This window comes from Trachypithecus francoisi, unplaced genomic scaffold, assembly GCF_009764315.1.
Source record: "Trachypithecus francoisi isolate TF-2019V2 unplaced genomic scaffold, Tfra_2.0 Lachesis_group14, whole genome shotgun sequence".
NCBI lineage: Eukaryota > Metazoa > Chordata > Mammalia > Primates > Cercopithecidae > Trachypithecus > Trachypithecus francoisi.
The window spans coordinates 51,103,825-51,119,005 of NW_022681459.1; the positions used below are offsets into that span (position 1 = coordinate 51,103,825).

Genomic DNA, 15,181 nt, shown 5'->3' on the forward strand with positions numbered 1-15,181 from the left:
ATGAGGTCAGGGGTTTGAGACCCCTGCACTCCAGCCTGGGTGACAGAGTAAGACTTTGTCTCAAAAGAAAAAAAAAAAATAGTTTTGGTTACTTTTCACATCTGAAGAAAGAAACGAAAATGTAGGTCAAAGAAAACGTCTTAATATATTAAGACATTATTAAATATACTTTTATCAATGTAGTTATAAAACATAATTTTTAGTATTTATTTTTATAGAGGAAGGGGCCCACAAAAGCAACGGTGTCTCAGATCCACAAAAATCCTACTGTGGCCTTGACTTGACACCGTCTGTCTCACAGGGTTATCATGAGGATGCAATGTGATAATCATGTTGAATCCCATGTACTGTGCTGGCCCATAGTAAGCCATCAGTACGTGGTCAGTGTTTATGGAGCAGCAGAGAGAATCTCCCTCATCAGCCTCGGCCCCTTTAGCAGGAAAGCAGTAGGGGGCTTTTCTGTCCTGCTAGCACCTTGGCAGGCTGGTGAATTATTGACTGTGCAAACCCATGAAGGAACCACTTAGTGAGCTCAAGGGAAGGTCAGTGCTAAGGAGCTGGCCCTCTGCCCCAGTTTCCTGTCCTGACACCTCTGAGGGTTCAGGGGCACCTGTGGCAGAGAGAGAGTTGCTGAGGTGGAGAGGAGGCAGGCAATGGAGGGGGTCTGTGCCTCAGTGCCTGGCAGGGTTGGTAAAGCTCCCTAGCTGCAACTCCCTGCCTTTCTTAGGCAGAGAGACCTGGTGTCCACCTGGGTGGAGAAGGCAAAGGACTATGAGTGACTTAAATGGCTCTGATAGCCAATATTCATTTTTTTTTTGAGACAGGGTCTCACTCTGTCACCCAGGCTGCAGCGCAGTGGTGCAATTTTGGCTCACCGCAACCAATGTTCTTTTTTTTTTTTTTAAATAAATTAAGATGAAATTCACACAACATAAAATTAACCATTTTATTTATTTAGTAGAGATGGGATCTTGCTATGTTGTCCAGGCTGGAGTACAGTGACTATTTACAGGTGTGATACCTCTACTGATCAGCACAGGAGTTTTGACCTGTTCAGTTTCTGGCCTGGGCTGTTCATCCCTCCTTAGGCCGCTGGTTGTCCCTCGCTCCTGGGAGGTCACCATATTGATGTCAAACTCAGTGTGGATGCCCAACTGGCAGAGTGCATTATAGCCCAGAGCTCGTGGACTCAAGTCAGCCTCCCAAGTCCCTGGGACTACAGGTATGCACCAAAATTTACCATTTTTAAAGTGTATGATTCAATGGCATTTTAGCACATTTATGATATTATGCAACTATTACCTTTATGTAGTTCCAAAATATGTTTATCATCCCAAAAAGAAACCTTATACTCCTTAAACAGTCACTTACCATTCCTCCCTTGCCTTAGGCCCTGGCAACCACTCATCTGCTTTCTGTCCCTATGAGTTTGCCTACTCTGGACATTTAATATAAATGGAATCATACAGTACGTGACCTATTGTGTCTGGCTTCTTTAACTCAGCATAATTTTTTTTGTTTTAGAATTTTATTTATTTATTTATTTATTTATTTTGAGACAAAGTTGGGCTCTGTTGCCCAGGCTGGAGAGCAGTGGTGTGATCTCAGCTTACTGCAACCTCTGCCTCCTGGGTTCAAGTGATTCTCGTGCCTCAGCCTCCCGAGTAGCTGGGATTACTGGCACGTACCTGTACACGTGTTTCATGTGCTTGTTACCTTTTGTTCACTATGCCCAGCTAATTTTTAAAAATTTATTTATTTATTTATTTTTTTTGAGACAGAGTCTCACTCTGTCGTCTAGGTTGGAGTGCACTGCGCAATCTTGGCTCACTGCAACCTCTGCCTCCCAGGTTCAAGTGATTCTCCTGCCTCAGCCTCCCGAGTAGCCTGGGACTACAGGCACATGCCACCATACCTGGCTAATTTTTTTGTATCTTTAGTAGAGATGAGGTTTCACCATGTTGGCTAGGCTGGTCTTGAACTCCTGACCTCAGGTAATCTGCCCGCCTCGGCCTCCCAAAGTGCTGGGATTGCAGGCATGACCCACCGGGCCCGGACTTGTTTGTATTTTTAGTAGAGATGGGGTTTCACCATGTTGACCAGGCTCAGGCAGTCCTCCCGCCTCAGCCACCAGAAGTGCTGGGATTACAGGAGTGAGCCACCGTGTCTGGCCCAGAATAATATTTTTGAGGCTCATTCATGCTGTAGCATGTATCAGCACTTCATTCTTTTTGTAAGTTGAATAATAGTCCATTGTGTGGAATATACCACCTTTGGTTCATCCATTCATTAGTTGATGGACTTTTGAATTGTTTCCACCCTTTGGTGATTGTGAATAGTGCTGCTATGAACATTTGTATGTCAGGTTTTGTTTAAATACCTGTTTTCAGTTCTTCTGGGTATATACGTAGGAGTGGAATTGCTGAGTCATAGGATTACTCTCTGTTTCACATTTTGAGAAACCTCCAGACTGTTCTTTAAAGCAGCTGCACCATTTTACATTCCCACAAGCAATGTATAAAGTTTATCCACATTATCATAAACACATTATTATTATTATTATTCTGAGACAGGGTCTTGCTCTGTCGCCCAGGCTGGAGTGCAATGGCATAATCATGGCTCACTGCAGCCTTGATCTCCTGGGCTCAAGTAATCCTCCCACCTTAGCCTCCTGAGTAGCTGGGACTATTCCACCCCAACGTAGCATGCACCACCATGCCCGACTAATTTTTTGATTTTTTGTAGAGATGGAGTCTTGCTATGTTGCCCAGGCTGGTCTTGAACTCCTGAGCTCAAATGATCCTCCCACCTCAGCCTCCCAAAGTGCTGAGATTACAGGTGTGAGCCCTGCACCCAACCATTGTTTGCTTTTTTGATTATAGCCATCCTAGTAAGTGGGTGGGCAGTGGTATCTCATTGTGGTTTTGATTTGTGGTTTCAATTTGTATTTCCCAGCCAGGTGTGGTGGCTCATGCCTGTAATCCCAGCTCTTTGGGAGGCCAAGGCAGGCAGATCACCTGATGTCAGGAGCTCAAGACCAGCCTGGCCAATATAGTGAAACCTCGTCTCTACTAAAAATACTAAAATTAGCTGGGCATGATGGCGGGTGCCTGTAATCCTAGCTACTCAGGAGGCTGAGGCAGGAGAATTGGTTGAACCCGAGAGGCTAAGGTTGTGGTGAGCTGATATCACGCCATTGCACTCCAACCTGGGTGACAGAGAGAGACTCCGTCTCAAAAAATAAAAAATTTTACATTTCCCTAATGACTAATGGCGTTGAGCTTTTTTTCATGTGCTTGTTACCATTTGTTCTTTTTTTCTTTCTTTCTTTCTTTCTTTTTTCTTTTTTGATCTAAGCCTGGTGAATTCTCCACCAGTCCCTATAAGAAAACCTTGCCCCGGGAGATGGAGGTTGCAGTAAGCCAAACTTGCTCCACTGCACTCTAGCCTGGGTGACAGAGCGAGACTCTGTCTCAGAAAAAAAAAAAAAAAAAAAAGAGAGAGAGAAAACCTTGCCCTCTAGGAGTCCCCTTTCCCCTTCTCTGGGCAATAGCTAGCCTTAGATGTTAAGTGCCCTCTCGGCCTCATGTGCCCTGCAGACTTCTTCTCTACCTGGCTCATCCCCGATCCTGCCTTGGGTCTTGGGCCTTTCCTGCTGGCCTTAATGTTCCCAAAGGGGTAACAGTTGTGTCTTTGGGAGCTCTCCTCTTTTATCCTGACAAATTCCTTATTTGTTTGTCTGGAACTTGTTCATTGTAGTCTCTGCCCACTTGGGCCTCACTGAATTCTTCTCTCCACCTCCTACTGATTCCTGCTTATCTTAGATTCCTCAGCCTCTGATGTTTTCTAGACTCTCCCCCTTAGTCCTGGTGGACTCTCCCTAGTGCACTCAGTTGGCAAACTTTCCAGCGTTGGGGGCCCTGCTGTTCTGGCACAGCTAGGGAGAAGGGCAGGAGGCTGCCTGACCTCTCTGAGGGTGTTGGGGTGGCAGATGATTCACACTTCACTTCTCACCGGAGTGGTGGGGAGGCCTCTGGAGGACCCTGGCTCTGGAGAAGGAGGGGGTTGCCATGCCAACCCTTGTGGCAGGAGCATAACAGTGGTAAAAACCCACATGTTTATTTGTGAGGTACAAAGTCCTGGTCTAGTCTTGGGCCCAGGGGTTTTTCCTTTCTGCAAGACGGCTCTCTCTTTATTCCATCTCTTGCTCACTCGCTGACTCACTGACAACTTACATTTACTGAGTGCTGACTCTGCAAAGCCCTGTACGGGGCCCTGAGACTAAAAAGCTCAGCATTTGAGCCCCTCATGGTGTACAGAGATAGACAAGATAAACGCATAAATGCAGTATGATGTGATGTGTGTGATAGCGGGGTATGTATGAAGGCAGGGGGAACCCAGCTGAAGTAGGAATCATTCTGCCTTGAGAGAAAAAAATGGGTAGCTTGAGCTGCAAGGAAAAGGTGACATTTGAGCTGGGTCTTGATGGAGGAGAGACTGACGTAAGGGAGAGAGGCATTCTAGGTAAAGGACTCGGGTTCTTCGAAGGGACTCGGCTCAAGAGTGATTTGGGGGGAAACTCAGAAGCCCACTGCATTTCCTTTCATCTTTCTCCGCAACTACACTGGGAACACCTTGAAGTCGAAAGACCCAGTCTAAGGCCAGGTGTGGTGGTTCACGCCTATAATCCCAGCACTTTAGGAGGCCGAAGTGGGCGGATCACTTGAACCCAGGAGTTTGGAACCAGTCTGGGCAACATGGTGAAACTCTGTCTCTACAAAAAAAAAAAAAAAAATTAGCCAGGCGTGGTGGTGCATACCTGTAGTCCCAGCTACTCAGGAGGCTGAGCTGGGAGGATCACATGAGCCCTGGAGGTTGAGGCTGCAGTGAGCCAAGATCATGCCACTGCACTCTAGCCTAGGTGGCAGAGTGAGTGAGACCCTGTCTTCTCTGGCCTGGGCCCCAGACTGTCTCTTGTCCTCCATGTAAGTTCATCTGTCCTATGTTTCCAGGTGCAAATGACTGATGAGATAAACTCACTCATGTTTTGTGTTATTGGGAACGGATGGGTTGTTTTTATTTTTATTATTTATTTATTTGAGACAGAGTTTCACTCTTGTTGCCCAGGCTGGAGTGCAATGGCACGATCTCGGCTCACCACAACCTCCGCCTCCCCGATTCAAGTGATTCTCCTGCCTCAGCCTCCCAAGTAGCTGGGACTACAGGCATGTGCCATCATGCCTGACTAATTTTTTTTTTATTTTTAGTAGAGATGGGGCTTTTCCATGTTTGTCAGGCTGGTTTCAAACTCCCGACCTCAGGTGATCCGCCCGCCTCAGCCTCCCAAAGTGTTGGGATTACAGGTGTGAGCCATCGCACCCGGCCTTTTTTTTTGTTATTTTGAGATGCAGTCTTCCTCTATCGCCCAGGCTGGGGTGCAGTGGCGCGATCTTGGCTCACTGCAACCTCTGCCTCCTGAGTAGCTGGGACTACAGGTGCACGCTACTACACCCTGCTAACTTTTGTATTTTTGGTAGAGATGGCATTTTGCCATATTGGCCAGGGTGGTCTTGAACTACTGAGTTCACATGCTCTGTCTGCCTTGGCCTCCCTAAGTGCTAGGATTACAGACATGAGCCACCAAGCACGGCCTAGGTTATTTAATTAATTCAATAAATAATTCTTTCACCCAGCATTAATTTAGGCTTAGTATGTGCAAGGCACAGAAAAGATTATAGTGTGGTGCTTCAGGGACAGGCTTAAAATCAGAATGACTGGGTCTGAATCCTACTAATTAGCTGAGAGGTAGGTACTTAACCCCTCAATGTTCTCCTCTAGAAAATAGGAATAATAATGCTCCATAGTGTTGTGGAGATTCAATAAGAGAGCCCACATGTGAACTCAGCATGGTGCCCAGTATAGTAAATATGAATTAATGGTGGTATATACAGTATAGTATATATGTCTGTGTATATATATACACACATGCACACACATATATAACTATATAAACAATATATGATACACATATAGTATTTACATATAAAGTATAAATACATATACACATGTACATATATTACTAGGTAGTGTATGACATGTGTGTGTGTGTGTGTGTGCCTGTGTGGGTGTATATATATGTATGTATGTATATAGCCATTCCTATTCTTAGGGAATTTAAAGACTTCAAATGGGAAAGAAAACCACTCGAATAACCAGAAAATTATAATGTATTTTTCCCAGGTGATGTATTAGCATTTGAAACAGTGACTTTCTGGAGTCATTAATCAAAGGACAGTTATTCTTAGGGAGATTCTTTTTTTTTTTTGAGAGAAATTAGGATTGATGAATGGAAGGAGGTAGACTTTTGTCTCAGTATAAAGGAGACATTTTTAACAGAGCATCTTGCCGGGCGCAGTGGCTCATGCCTGTAATCCCAGCAGTTTGGGAGGCCAAGGTGGGTGGATCATCTGAGGTCAGGAGTTCGAGACCAGCCCGGCCAATGTGGTGAAACCCCATCTCTACTAAAAATAAAAAAAAAATAGCTGGGTGTGGTGGTGGGCGCATGTAATCCCAGCTACTCAGGAGGCCGAGGCAGGAGAATCGCTTGAACCCAGGAAGCGGAGGTTGCAGTGAGCCAAGATTGCACCATTGTCCAGCCTGGGCAACAAGAGCGAAACTCCATCTCAAAAAAAAAAAAAAAAAAAGAGAGCATCTTGGAGATAGTGAACTCCTCATGTCCTAGAAGGTGACCAAGCACAGGCTGGCTATTGGTAGAGAGGCTTCCTGGATTCTTTAGGAGGTTGTATAGGGGACTCTAGGCTCCTCAGAAGCATTTTGCAAAGGGCTCTCTTTCCCAGCCATGTTCCTGAAGCCTTTTCTCTCTCCCTCTTTGGATACCTCCCTCCTTTGGCAGGACCTGAACTCCGTACATATAATGGTGCCTGAGGCAGCTACCAGGGCAGGTGCCTCGTGCAGGTGACCTGACACCTTATCTCCCCTGCCGCCGTCTGTCTCCTGCCTTTTCTGGGTTACCTCTTAGAGCAGAAATAACCCAAGGCCAAATATTAACTGTGAAACCATAAAACCATGTGAAGGCCAGGTGGCTTCCAGTGGCCTGGACTCTTGGTGCCCTGTTATCGAGAAATGCTCTCTCATCTCTCAATGGGTGGAGAGGGTGGAGTGGCTGGGATGATGATGAGGGACCCAGAACTTTAGCCTTCCAGCCAAGTGGAATGGTGGGCCGAGGCTGCCTCTGTTGCCTGAGGCTTCCAGGGGGATTGTTGGAATCTGTTCCTTGGGGACTGGGGGGAGACCACTGCAGCATCTTTTAGCATCAACAGATGCTACAGATGCAATCAGGAACTCTCTTAGCTTGTGCAAAGTTTTCAGAGGCACCTACATAGTACTGGAATACGCATCTACCACTCATGTACCCTGGTATATACTCATCTGTATACTGTGTCTTACTCATCTTCAGAACTTGGCACAGTGGCTACAACACCAATCCATCTTTGTTGAACTGATGAATGAACAGTGAATGAACAAATATTTGTGCCCACCCACACACTCATCCACACATGTAGATATTTGCAGGAGGGTACCTGTAGATACACATGCATGTTCACATTACACCTACACAACATGCACACACATTCAGACCAAACACAATAGCATAAATGTACCTGTCCATACACACCAGCACAGAACAGTCACATGCATATGAATATGTATGTAAATTTACAGATTCCTGAATGACCTGGCAGCATGGCAGAGGTGGTGGCTACTGATATGGCTCTGATGATGGGAGGAACACCAGGGTCCTTGGTTTTGCGCTGATGTAGGTAAGTGACACGGACACACATAGAGTAGTTTTAAGGAGCAAAAGGTTTAATAGGCAAGAAAGAAGAAAAAAAAGAAGAAAACAGCTCTCCTGTACAGACACAGAGGTGGGGGCTCAGAACAAAGAGGAACCCCGTGTGTGGCGGAAAAAGTGGTTGCTTATATTGGGATGCTGGAGGAGGAGGTGTCTGGTTTGCATAAGGCCCAGGGGATTGGTTTGGCCAAGTGTGTCATTTACGCAGCCAGAGAAAAACCTGGCCCTCCCACCTTGGTTCTTTAATATGCAAATGCGGGTCACCATGATGTTCAAAACATCATATTTCAACTGGAAAGACCACCTCTCGGTTGTATGCTGGGACGCCTGCACACACTCTGTTATGAACTGAATTGTGTCCCCTGTACAATTTATATGTTGAAATCCTAACCCACAATACCTCAGAATGTGACTATATTTGGGGAAAGGTCTTTTAAAGAGATTATTAAGGTTAAATGAGGTCACATGGGTGGGCCCTGATCCAATTTTACTGACATCCTTATAAGAGGAAATTTGGGCCAGACGTGGTGGCTCTCACCTGTAATCCCAGCACTTTGAGAGGCCGAGGCAGGCGGAACATCTGAGGTCAGGAGTTTGAGACAGGCCTAGCTAACATGGTGAAACCCCATTTCTACTAAAAATACAAAAAATTAGCTGGGTGTGGTGGCGCGTTCCTGTCATCCCAGCTACTCTGGAGGCTGAGGCAGGAGAATTGCTTGAATCTGGGAGGCGGAGGTTGCAGTGAGCCAAGATCATGCCACTGCACTCCAGCCTGGGCAACAGAGCAAGGCTCCGTCTGAAAAAAGGAAAAAAAAAAAAAAAAAAAAGGAGGAAATCTGAACACATAGACAGGCATCAAGGATGCATGCAGATAAAGAAAGACCACGTGAGGATATGTGAGGAGACGGCCCTCTGCAAGCCGAGGAGAGAGGCTGAAGGAGAAACCAAACCTGCTGCCCTTAATTTTGGGCTTCTATCTCCCAGAACTGTGAGCACATATATTGCTATTATTTAAGCCATCTAGCCTGCGATATTTAGTTATGGCAGCCCTAGCAAAGTAATACATACTCCAGAACTTTCATCTCTCTCTTCTCTAGATTTTGTAAAGCAGGAGGAGGGACGGGGCTGAGGAGACCTCACCACTACAAGTAGGACCAAGTTCAGTGTCTGTTGGCTTGCAATCTCTTGGAGAAAATGTACTGGGCTGGCTGGGAGATGCCCTTGGCTGTTGTTTCCTTAAAGAATCATCATAGGGCCAGCATGGTGGCTCATGCCTGTAATCTCAGCACTTCGGGAGGCCAAGGCAGGACGATTGCCTAAGGCCAGGAGTTTGCTGCCAGCCTGGGCAACATAGCGAGACCTCATCTCTACTAAAAAAAAAAGCCAGCTTAGGAGAGGTGGTTGGTGCATGCTTGTAGTCCCAGCTGTTCGGGAGGCTGAGATGGGAGAATCACCTGAGCCCAGAAGTAGGAGGTTACTGTGTGCCATGATCACACCACTGCACTCCAGCCTTGGAGACATAGTGAGACTCTTGTCTAAAAAAAAAGACAAAAAAAGAACCATGACAATAGGCGGAGGAAAACAGTCTTAGATTCTAAAGGGGTGAATCCCCAAGCAGGCTGGAGCCAGTGTGAAGATATTTATGAAGTGTTTGTATGTGTACATGTTGGTGTGGAGGCAGCCCCAGCCTGCAGTCTTTTTTCTTAAAAAGAGGGTGATGCTATGATTTCACTGTGTGCTGCACATTTCAAAGTTGAGGACTAGGAGGCAAGAACTCTGGCTTGAGTTTTGGGTTCTACCACCAACTTGCTACATGGACTTAAGCAAATTGCTTCACTTTCATGGACTCTGGATTCTCATTTACATGGTTGCTTGTTTCATGGGGTTCCTGTAAAGGATCCAGGAGCTAAGGGAGCTACAGGCGCTTTGAAGAGTTAAGAACATTAAGGACTTTTCCTAGCAGCCAGGACTTACTTTTCAGTTGGGCGAAAAGCATTTCAAATAGTCCGGCATCCTCAAAAATGAACCTGTGCCGAGTCCTGTGAAGTTCATACAATAAAGGGCTAAACACAGCATACTTTCTGCTCTGAAGGGGGTAGGCCAACCAAGAATACCCACAGAGGCTGGTCACTGTGACCCCAAGCAGTCAGCCGTATACCGGGATAGAGTATAGTATAGAGAGGTGCTAAGGATGCTGTGGTCTTGGGGCTTTGAGAAGTCAGAGAAGGTTTCATGGAGGTAGTGAGGACTGGCTGAATTTGGTTGGGTAGATGGTGGGAGTTGGAGGTAATGGAGTATTCTGAGTGGGAGAGTCAGGATGGCCCTTGGTCCGTGGAGGCAGGAGAGGAATGATGCCACATCAGAGTTACAGGTAAACATTACAAGGGAAAACCAGAGTGACGAGGTTAATTGTTGAGTCCTTCCTGGAACTAACCCAGCCCAATGGTTAATCTTTTTGGCCCCTTGGACCCTGTGCATACATACACACAACCTGGGGATCCAGAGCAGCCCAGGGCAGAGCTGAGGGGGAACTTGGAGGTCACCCTGCTCAAGCCTGACCCCATTCCAGAAGCAAAACAGAAGATAGATAGAGGGACTGAGGTTTCACAAGGAGTTAGTTGGTAATGCAGGAATTTGAGCTCAGGTCTCCAGAGACAGTCTAGTACCTTTTCTAGGTCATCACCTGGGTCTTAAAAGTGGACTGGGTTTCAGAGGCTTTTACCTAGTGTTGGGGAGGGTTGAGAGTTTGGATCCTAACTTGTAAGTGTAGCTGTATTTGTTGATTGTTTCTGGGTGCAGAGCCTAGGATTGCACACTGGATAGGCTCCTGCAGGTAACTGAGGTAGGCAGTTCCTGTGCCTCGGGACTTCAGGAGTGACCAGAAGGCCCTCCGTGTTCCAGCCTGGCTAACTGATAGCTACAATTTCACTAGAAGGGCTTCATGCCCACAGCTGGAGGCTCTGATCTTTTTCACAATGCTATTTTGCTCTGGGAGGGACATTCATAGCAAACTTTGAATCAGTTGATGATATAACTCAATGTAAAGTGTGGTATGGGGGAAGGAACAGATCCTTTCCTGAGAGCTAATTTTGATGGGGAAAGAAAGCATGAAGGTATTTAGTGCGATGAAAAGACAAAGGCAGCCAGGGAGGCCTGGCCCTTAGGATCTAGCCTGGAGGTTCGGAGCTTGGTTTCAGAATTAGGCAGATTTTTCTTTTCCTTGTTAAAAAAGCAGTATCACCTAATTACAGATTAATCAGAAAACACAGAGAGCAATGATAGCAGAAGAAATAATCCCTACAGTCCCATTCTCCCCTTCTCCCTTAAATGGCCATTATTAGTGCCTAAGTATAGTCCCTCTAGTCCCTTCTCTATGCATATTTTATGTATGTGTGTGTACATATATAATGTACATGTGTGAGTTTCAGGTTTCGAACCACCAGAACTGTGAAACAAGAAATTTCTTTTTCTTTTTCTTTTGTTTTTTTTTGAGACAGAGTCTTGCTCTGTTGTCCAGGCTGGAGTGTAGTGGCGTGATCTCGCCTTACTGCAACCTCTGCCTCCCAGGTTCAAGCAATTCTCTGCCTCAGCCTCCTGAGTAGCTGGGATTACAGGTGCCCACCACCACACTCGGGTAATTTTTGTATTTTTAGTAGAGACGGGGTTTCACTATGCTGGCCGGGCTGGTATGGAACTCCTGACCTCGTGATCCGCCTGCCTTGGCCTCCCAAAGTGCTGGGATTACAGGCGTGAGCCACCGCACTTGGCCAAGAAAATAAATTTCTATTGTTTAAGCCAGTGGTTGTGGGACTTTGTTATGGTAGCCCTAGCAAATGAATGCAAGTGCCCTAGAGCTGTGGTTCTTAAAGTGTCGTTCTTTTTTTTTTTTTTTTTTTTTTTTTTTGTTTTTTTTTTTTTTGTTTTTTTTGAGACGGAGTCTCGCTCTGTCGCCCAGGCTGGAGTGCAGTGGCCGGATCTCAGCTCACTGCAAGCTCCGCCTCCGGGTTTACGCCATTCTCCTGCCTCAACCTCCTGAGTAGCTGGGACTACAGGCGCCCGCCACCTCGCCCGGCTAGTTTTTTGTATTTTTTAGTAGAGACGGGGTTTCACCATGTTAGCCAGGATGGTCTCGATCTCCTGACCTCGTGATCCGCCCGTCTCGGCCTCCCAAAGTGCTGGGATTACAGGCTTGAGCCACCGCGCCCGGCCAAAGTGTCGTTCTTGGACCAACAGCATCAGCATTACCTGGGATTTGTACGGCAACATGTGTATATACATTGATATTATTTATATGTCTACTATATGTATGTGTATATAAGTAAAAAGTAGCATATAACCTCCTTGCTTTCACTCTGATCTAGAAAGTTTGCTGAGCTGTAGACTGGGCAGCACGTGCTTGTGAACATCTCAAAGCAGGTCCCTCTTTTGCCAATTTGTTTTTATACCCTCTTCTTGTCTCTCTTCATTACCCTCTAGAGCAAGCGTTGGTAAACTTTTTCTGTAATAGTCCAGCTAGTAAATATCTTGTTTTGTGGGCCATATGATCTCTGTCACAATGACTTGACTGCCATTGTAGCACAAAAGCAGTCATAGATAATATGTAAGTGGATGATCGTGAACATGTTCCAGTCACACTTCATTTACAGACAATGAAATTTGAATTTCATGTGATTTTCATGTGTCATGAAATAGTCATCTTCCTATAATTTTTTCAACCATTAAAAAAATGTAAAAATCGGCTGGGCATGGTGGCATGCACCCGTAATCCCAGCACTTTGGGAGGCTGACCGAGGAGGGTGGATCGTGCGAGCCCAGGAGTTCAAGACCAGCCTGGGCAACATGGTGAAACTCCGTCTCTCAAAAAAAATATACAAAAATTAGCTGGACATGGTGGCGACTGCTTGTAGTCCCAGCTACTGGGGAGGCTGAGGTGAAAAGATTACTTGAGCCTGGGAGGCAGAAGCTGCAGTGAGTAGAGAGTGTGCACCACCGCACTCCCTGTCTCAAAAAAAAAAAAAAAAAAAAAGTGAAAATCAAGCCGGTGTAGGTGGTGTGTGCTTGTAGTCCCAGCTACTCAGGAGGCTAAGGCAAGAAAATTGTTTGAGCCCAGAAGTTGGGGGCTGCAGTGAGCTATGATAGCGCCATGGCACTCCAGCCTGTGTGACAGAGCAAGACCCCATCTCTTAAAAAAAAAAAAAAGTAAGTAAAAATCATTATTAGTTTATAGACAACACAGAAAACCATGGTGGGCTAAGTTTAGCCCGTGGGCCATACCTAGCTGACCCCTGCTCTGTAGTAGTGATGTCTGATAGAACTTTCTGTTCTGATGGAAATGTTCTATATTTGTGCTGTCAAATACAGTAGCCATGAGCCATATGTGGCCACTGAGCACTTGAAATATGCCCAAGGTGACTTGAGGAACTCAGTTTTCAGTTTTATTTCATATTAATAAATGTAAATTTAAATAGCCATTTGTGCCTGTGAGTCCTGTATTCAATAGGGTATTATTTTCTGAGGGCTGCTATAACAAATTACCACAAATTGGGTGGCTTAAAACAACGCAAATTAATTTTTTCATAGTTTCAGAGGCTATGAGCAAATAAACAAGGTGTTAGCAGAGCCATACTGCTTCTGAAGGCTCTAGAGAAGAATCCTTCCTTGCCCCTCTTCCAGTTTCTGGGGGCTTCTGGCACCCTTGGTGTCCTTTAGCTTGTGAATGCATCACTCCAGTCTCTGCCTCCATTGTCACATGGCATTCTCCGTGTGTGTGTGTGTGTGTGTGTCTCCAAATCTTGCTATCTTTATAAGCACACCAGCCATTGGATTTAGGGCCCATCCGAATCCAGTATGACCTCATCTTCACTAATTACAACTGCAAAGACCCTATTTCCAAATAAGGTCACATTCTGAGGTTCTAGGTGGACATGAATTTTGGGAAGACACCAATCAACCCAGTATAGATAGAGTAGCTCTAAAGCAGTGGTTCTTAAACTTAGTGTGCATCAGAATCACCTGAGGACTTGCTGAACCATAGCTTGCCAAGCCCCATCCCCAGACTTTCTGATTGGTAGGTCTTGTTTGTCTAACAAATCCCATGTATTTTGATGCTGTTGGTTCAGGGACCACACTTTAGGAATCATTGCTATAGTACTCTTTCATTCATTTCTAGGGTTACCATAACAAAGTCCCACAAACCTGGTGGCTTAAACAATAGAAAGCTATTTTCTCACAGTTCTGGAGGGTAGAAGTCTGAAATCAAGGTGTTGGTGGGGTTGGTTCCTTCTGAGGGCCTTGAGGGAAGATCTATGCCAGGCCTCTCTCCTTGGCTTATAGATGGCAGTCTTCTTATTTGCGTGGCATTTGCACTGTGTGTGTGTCTCCGTGTCCAAGTTTCCCCTTTTTATTAGGACAACAATCACATTGGATTAGGGCCCACCCTAAATGACCTTATTTTAATTTGATGACCTCTCTAAAGACCCTATCTCCAAATAAGGTCCCATTTTGAGCTACTGGGAGTTAAGACTTCAGCATGAATTTTTTTGAGGGATAAGACACAAAAGCATAACAGAGCTTGACTATGCTTTTGGCACCTTGAGCTAAGGGGTACCTTCTTGGAGCTCCTGTGTACAAGATAACTGTGCTTCTCTTGTCTTTGAACTCTGGATAGAAGCTGGCCTGGATGAAAGTTTCTAGGATGAGGAGGCAGGAGTCTTGGCTTCCAGTTCTGCTCTGCCGACACCTGACTGGGTACTTGGACAAATAACTTGTCTCAAGGTCTTAGTATCTCCTTGGTCTTTGGTGAGCTCTGACAATCTGTGATTCATAGGTGACAAGACAAGGTTAGTTTTTGGTTCATTCTCAGCCTCCGTTCTGTCTGTAGGCCCTCAATTTGTGCTAGTGAGACCAAGGATGGGAATTTGATCCTTTCGGGCTCATTGATTTTTTCTATGCTGACTTTATCAATATTTTACTCATTCATTCAACAAACACTTATTGAGCATCTCTTGTGTAGTAGGCATTGTGCTCAACAGGACAGGGTCTCGGCTCTTCTTAGCTCAGTCTGGTGGTGAGAGACATATAACCAGATAATCAGCAATACTTTTTTTTTTTTTTTCTTGAAGAGACAGGGTCTCCTTGTGTTTCCCAGGCTGGTCTTGAACTCCTGGGCTTAAGTGATGCACCTGTCTTGGCCTCCCAGAGTATTCAGATTATAGGCATGAGCCACTGTACCTAACCTGAGAAACACATTTCATGAGTGTTATGGCTACTGTTGATTTTTTTTTTTTTTGAGGCAGGGTCTCACTCTGT

General features: G+C 45.6%; 1 long non-coding RNA gene across 1 annotated transcript in view; it reads left to right on the forward strand.

The window, feature by feature from the left end:
* LOC117096239 overlaps positions 1-15,181 on the forward strand; it is a 68,239-nt gene that overhangs the window by 11,058 nt on the left and 42,000 nt on the right. The window contains exon 3 of the long non-coding RNA XR_004442415.1: positions 7,744-7,841. This is a non-coding gene — a long non-coding RNA (uncharacterized LOC117096239). The remainder of the gene's footprint in view (positions 1-7,743; positions 7,842-15,181) is intronic.